The sequence below is a fragment of the Thunnus thynnus genome, chromosome 8 (genome assembly GCF_963924715.1).
Source record: "Thunnus thynnus chromosome 8, fThuThy2.1, whole genome shotgun sequence".
In the NCBI taxonomy this organism is placed as follows: domain Eukaryota; kingdom Metazoa; phylum Chordata; class Actinopteri; order Scombriformes; family Scombridae; genus Thunnus; species Thunnus thynnus.
Genome location: NC_089524.1, coordinates 450,798 through 457,913, shown reverse-complemented (window position 1 = coordinate 457,913; position 7,116 = coordinate 450,798).

Genomic DNA, 7,116 nt, shown 5'->3' with positions numbered 1-7,116 from the left:
TTACATTTTACGACAGCTACAGTCGCGATACGTCCTTGCGTCGTTTGGGCAAAATGAAGCCAAACTCCATCAAAAAATCTGGTTATTTAATAATTGTTTGCTTATCAGTACAGCTGTCATGAGTATTATATAAGATATTTTTACTTACTGACAGAGTATGATGCAGTCTTTAGTTCGGCATAAATATCATTTCAAACCAGTAAAACCAGAGAAACTGCGGAATAAAGTGTTTTTTATGGGGTTTTTTTATCTGCCGAATTGAAGAGACTCTCATCATGTTTCAGACAGAACAGAGTTATCGTTTTACTAGCTGATGTTAAACAGATTAAATCCAAAATTAAATATCAAATACTATATTTATGAATGGAGGCTGGTGCAGTGTTGCTTAAAATAGGGAAGAAACTCGCTGACTATTAAGAATTTAATTAATTTTCCTTTCAGAATTAAAACAAAAACAAAAACTAGAAACAAAAATGTGGTTTGAAGTTTTAGTTGATTCATCTGTTTGACAGTCAAACATTCAAACATTCAAAACAAATGGAAACAGGAAGTGTTTCTGTAAACAAGGACCAGACTTCAGATTTACTTTTACTGAACATATCTGATGGTGATGTTACATCATCTTTAGCTTTTGTTTGTTAACATATATTTTATTTTATTTCATTTTCATATATTTTTACTGAAAGATAATTAACTACATATAATAATCTCCTCACCAGCCCAAAAACCTTCAGACAGACACATAACTGACACATTTTTATATCTGAGCAACACTTTAAACTTCTCAAACAACATGAAAATAGAGAATAACATTCGTGACATCTGATCATCCAGCTGTGGTTTATTGAAGGAAAAGTTCATAAAGAATTTACTGAAAAAATGCAACTTATAACCACAACATAACTACTTGAAACCACATGAGGATGTCTGTGGAGACGTTGAAGTAAATCAACAGAGAGCTGGTTCGTCCACAAGAACATAAACTATATGGCCAAAAGTATGTGGACACATACTTTATGGTACTTTTGTTCTTGTTCTGTGTTTCCTGGTTTGAACTTTTAGTTCTGATGAAGGAAAGTCTGAGTTTAGACTGGTGGGTCGCAGGACGACTAACGAGAAAGTAAAGAAGAAGAAAAAACATAAAGTATGTTTTTGGTTTTACTGCTGACAGCTCACCGACCGCCTGTAACCAGACAGAGAGGTTGAGAACCAGAGTCAACAGTTTGTGTTTGACTCTTTCCTGTTTCAACATGACACACAGACGCTCCGTGAAGAAACGCTTTTCCTGCCAAGAGGAACCAGTTTATCACAGCATCACTGATGCTCCTCAACGTCTCATTTAAAGCCAAAGGAGGAGATTTCAGCTGTCCACAAACTTTTGGCCATGTGTACATGAACACAGGGTTAACTTAGATGTTAAAGATGATCTCTCTCTCTCTCTCTGCTGCCCCTGGTTGCCCGGTCGTTTCCATGGTGACGGCGGCCGGCAGCGCGGCGTGTGAAAGCAGCGGAGTTGTGAATGAGGCGGTGGGAAAAACTTCTCTCTCTCTCTCTCCACAGTCTGTTTCTCCCTCAGTCGCCCCTTGTTGTGGTAAACAAGCCTCAGCGGACCACGTGACCCCCCCCAGCTCCCCCCCACTCTCCTAACTGGGAACCAGTTAATGACTGGGATGGTTGGTGGGTTACATAATGGGCTCCTCTGGAGAAGGGGGGTTGTGGTCCTTTGTGTGGGGGTTCAGGGTTTGTTCGGCTCCAGTCATCCAGAGAATCGACTCCGTCTCTGTTAACTGTTTCTCTTCAGATTCAGACTCCTGATGCTCCGGATCTGGATTCTGTTTCAACATCTAAACATCAAATCCTGGTTCCAGAGAGCTGGATCAGACCTGAACCTGAAACAGGAGTTAAACCCAGACAGGCCTCACCCGGTTCACTCAAAGCTGGATCAGACCGACTTCATAGCTTTACGTGTTCTGGTTCAGTGATTCGTACTCAGCAGGGCTGGAAAGTAACTAAATACATTTAATCAAGTACTCAAGTACAGTTTAGAGGTACTTGTACTTTACTTGAGTATTTCCATGTGATGCTACTTTCTACATTTCAGAGGGAAATATTGTACTTTCTACTCCACTACATTTATTTTACAGCTTTAGTTACTTTTCAGATGAAGATTTGACACAATGGATAATATAACAAGCTTTTAAAATACAACACATTGTTAAAGATGAAACCAGTGGTTTCCAACCTTTTTGGCTTTTGACGTCTTACAAAAAGCAACGTGTAGTATATATAAAATATAAATAATTTAAACTGTGAGAGTCTCACAGCTGACAGAAAGTCATCAGATAACTGTGATGCAGGTGATGTATGACGCTCGCAGGTGTGTTCAGGTGACTCCTCTGTCAGGGTCAGACCGTCTCTGCTGGACTCAGACATCAACAGGATTAAACAGATAAAAACTAAACTGGATTAAAACTGTTTGTGTTCAGATGTGATCTTCAGTCAGACCCTCCAACACATCAGTCCATCACTGCTGCTCATCTTCATGACTTTCTCTACAGCCTGTTAGTGACTGTTCTTCTTTTCACTCAAGGAAAAAACGATATGAAACGATAATGAACTTATTTTCAGTATCAGCAGTGGTGGAAGAGGATATCTTTACTCAAGTAGCAGTAAATATTCTGTCACAAGTAAAGGTCCTTTATTCACAATTTTACTTAATGAACACATATTCTGCACATCTCCAGCTCTGTATTTATATTCTGGGGCTCTACTGGAATATCTTTGCATGGTTTCCTGTTAAAAACTCCTTATTTATCTTCTACTGGTCCTTTATGCAGCCCCTCAGTTCAGCCTCTGTCTGAAACAGGCCGTTTTAGCTCCTGTCTCTTTAAGGCCCCGCCTCCTGATGAGCCCACTCTGTTCTGATTGGTCAGCTTCAGGTCGGCCCCCGTTCGGCCCCCAGTCGGGATGCCACATGAGGATTTAATGGAGATTTAAACCTGGACTAGATTTAATTAAAAAATAAGTTTTTAGATCATAACATTTTATTTTAATGGTATTTCTTTAGTGCTCCAACTAGCCAATATTTTCATTATCAACGATTCTGCAGAATATGTTCTCAATAAATTTTTTATTCTATAAAATGTCAGAAAATCTTAAAAATGGCATCACAGTTTCACCCGAGGTGACGTCAACACCTTCGGCCCTTTTCACACATTAACAGGCATCTCCACATGCGTGTTAAATGACCGCAGTGATCGGATCTCATTTCCCCGCAAATAAAAACATACAAATTATAGCGTAAATCCTGAGCTCATTATGTCGAGCAGCACAGCAGAAACTGTAGTTATCAGCTCAACAGGACAGAGGAAACTATCCAGAAACAGAATTAAACGTTTAAACAGACAAGCGAAAAACAAATTATTTTCAGGTTTTTGGTTTAATTTCTGTTTTGATTGCTGATTTGATGAGGAAAATGGTTTAAAACAGGAAAAAACAGGAAGTGGATTTCGTTTTTTAATTCATATGAAAGACGGAAAAACAGAATTATTGAACAGCTTTGGACGGAGGGTTCACGGATGGGGAGGCAGCGATGCACTTCCTGTTCCTAGTATGTTGAGTAGGTGTCCTTCAATGTGGCCCAGGATGCATTGCGTTTACACTGCTAAAAAATGTGGCCACATGTGGCCCAGACCACCTCCAAATGTGGTCTGAGTGATCAGATCTCAATGCGTCTCTACACCTGTACTTCGAGCTGTCCACCTGTGATCAGATCACCAGACATGTTAATTCCAGGTGTAAACAGGACCTTACTTGTTCTCCTAAACAACACTTGAAAAATGTGAAGTTTTCCTGTAGAATAACATTTAGAAAACAGAGAAACTGGAACTACAGAATGTTTTGGCATTTTTTTGTGGAAACGATTAATCAATGATCAGAATAGTTGCTGATTATTTCAATCAACTAAACATTTCAGCTGTACAAGATGCTGTAAAAGAAACCTAATGCAGGCACCAAACTAACAGATCAGTGTGGCGGCTGCATGTAGGCAGATCACTCCGTCTGTAGCGGCTCCTGGGATTTCTGAAAGTCAGACAGATTTGATGGAGCAGAAGCTTGTGGTGTCAGTTTGTTGTTGGAGCAGCTGATAAAAAGTTTAAAGTGGAACATTTAGCTTGTAGATTATAAACATGGACTGAATGAATCAGCGTCTGTGGACACTTGATGACTGACTCTGCTGTGATTGTGTAATTGATGCTAAGCTAACCAGTGGGAGCAGGTTAGTGTGTTTATGACTGTTTGACAGGATGTAGGTTTTATATCGAGGCGTGGCTGCAGCTGCAATTATGGCTGCGGCTGTTACAAGGCTGCGACACATATGTGTTTAGTGGATGTCAGCACACACACACACACACACACACACACACACACACACACACACACACACTGGTGACAAGGAAGGAGCTAGCTTTCTGGATTCCACTCTGGCAGGTCTCGGGTAGAAAGCCAGACCTTCTGACCAGGGTTGTAGTGAGGGGCAAGAATGTTGCGTCGATTAGCCTCTCTTCGGTACCGGTCGGAGATGCGTAGCAGAGTGGAGTGAGCCTGCAGGCAGGTACAGCTGCATTGACGAATGAGAGCGTGGGCAGATGTAACCCTGACCTTCTGTTCCTATTCTGGGAAGAGTTGGGTTGATACCCCAGGGAGCACTGGAAGGGGGAGAGTCCAGTTGCTGAGCTGGAAACAGTGTTGTTTGCATATTCTACCCACAACAGTTGCTTGGACCAGGATGCAGGACGAGAGGCAACGCAGGGCCATCTTCATCTCCTGGTCCATCCTCTTGGTATGGTCACTGGACTGTGGAAGCCAGATGAAAGGCTAACAGAGGCTCCAAGCAGGCTGCAAAATCAAGCCAAAAACAAGAGGTGAATTTGGGCACCCGGTCGGAGACAGTGTCTCTGGGGAGGCTGTGCAGATGGAATATATGGTGTAACATGAGTTCAGCAGTTTGTTTAGCAGATGGTAACTTGAGTAATGGAATGAAGTGAGCAGCCTTGGAGGAACAATCAACCCCAGTGAGTATGACAGTGTTAACATCTGAGGGAGGAAGTCCAGTACTGAAGTCAAGGTCGCTGAGCACCTGGCAGAGGTTGTAGCAGACTGGCAGGAGCTTGGCGAAGACTCTTATTCTGGGAGTAAACCTGACAGGCAGCAACAAACTCCCGAGTATCCTTCTCCATGGAGGCCCACCAGCACTGCTGCTTGAGGAGCGCCAAGGTGCAGGTGACCCCGGGGTGGGAAGAATGTCCCCACTGAAGAACCTGGGAATGAAGTTTGGCTGGGACAAAGAGACGGTTATCTGGGCAAGCGTTAGGAGCAGGAAACTGAGAATTAGCCTGTTTTACCTTCTTCAAAGGCAGAAACCTTGAAGCCAGACGGAAGGATCCCCTCCGGTTCAGCCTGGGAGCTCTTGGGCTGGAAATGTTGTGACAGGGCAGCAGGCTTGATGTTCTTGGAACCTGGGCAGTAGGAGAGGCTGAAGTTGAACCGACTGAAGAAGGAAGTTAAATCTTTTGGTGGAACGGATGACTACGTTTTTGTGGTCAGTCCACAACTAAAACGGTAGCTCCACCCCTTCCAGCCAGTGCCTACACTCCTCCAAAGCCAGCTTGATGGCTAGCAGCTCGTTCCTCTCTGCGGATGAAAGATGATGTTTCTGATCATTAGCAGGCTGCTGAGAAACAAACTGACAAAGTGAAGTGAGAGGTCAGGGAAAGTGAGTATTGGAGCAAAGTGAACAAATTTTTTAACTCACCAAACGCCCCCTCCACCACAGGGGACCACATGAAAGGGGAGTTGAGAGCTGTGAGGGGGGCTGCCACAGAACTGTAGTTCCTGATGAACTGCTGGAAGAAATTAGCGAAGCCCAAGAAGCACTGCAGCTCCTTCCAGGAGGAAGGAGGAGGCCAGTGAAATGTAAAACTCACATTTTTTGGCCTTTGTGTAGAGTTGATTCTCCAGAAGCCTCTCAAGAACACACCAAACATGCTGAACATGATCCTGCCTGGACATAGAAAAGATGAGAATATCATCAAGATAAACAAAGACAGCAAGGGTGTTAGTGAGACCAAAAGGCATGACCAGATACTCACGGTGGCCCTGGGGAGTGTTGAAGAAGACAGTTTTCCACTCTTTTCCCTCCCTAATGCAAACCACATGATGCGCATTCTTAAGGTCAAGTTTGGAAAACACAGTGGCACCTTGTAACAGATGAGTGGGAGCGGGTACCTGTTCTTCATGGTTATGTTGTTCAGGCCTCCATAATCAATGCAGGGGCATAGTTTCTAGTCCTTCTTCTCCATGAAGAAGAACCCAGCCCCAGCAGGATGGGCAGATGACGTCTGCAGCCAACAAGTCGTTGACGTTCTTCTCCATGGCCTTGGTTTCTGAGGTGAACAGGGAGAAGATACAACCCCTGGGTGGAGATGTGCCAGGTAGGAGGTCTATGGCACAGTCATAGGGGAGATCAGGGGGTAAGGAGGAGGCATGAGCCTTATTGAAAACCTCCTTAAGGTCCATGTACACAGGGGGAACCCCTGACAGGTCTGGGAACTCAGATGAAGAGGGATTGCAAGACGTAACAGGCAGGGCAGATCTGAGACATACAGCATGATAGTGAAATGACACCTGAAAACCAGTCTATGTGAGGGTTGTGAAGCTTAAGCCAGGGATAACCATAAATAATAGGTATAATGGCTGCATTAATCAAGTGAAATGAGAGCGTTTCTTGGTGATTACCTGACATGCCCAGGTGAATGGGGACTGTCTGGTGGGTGACGGAGGACAACAGATTGCTGTCAAGAGTGGTGGCTGGGATAGACGTGGGTAGGGGCTCCTGACCAATCCACAGCTGGGCTGCCAAGGTAGTGTCCATGAAAATGGCATCGGTTCTGGAATCAATGAAAACCACCATGACGTGGGTCTGGCCAGCCACGGTGAATTGTCCATGGAGGAAGGGATGATGGAGGCTTGGCTTACCTTTGCCCCCTGAATTACTGGTGAGCCTGTTCCTTTCTGGGCAGGAAGCAACAAAATGGTCGGCCTGGCCTGTACATG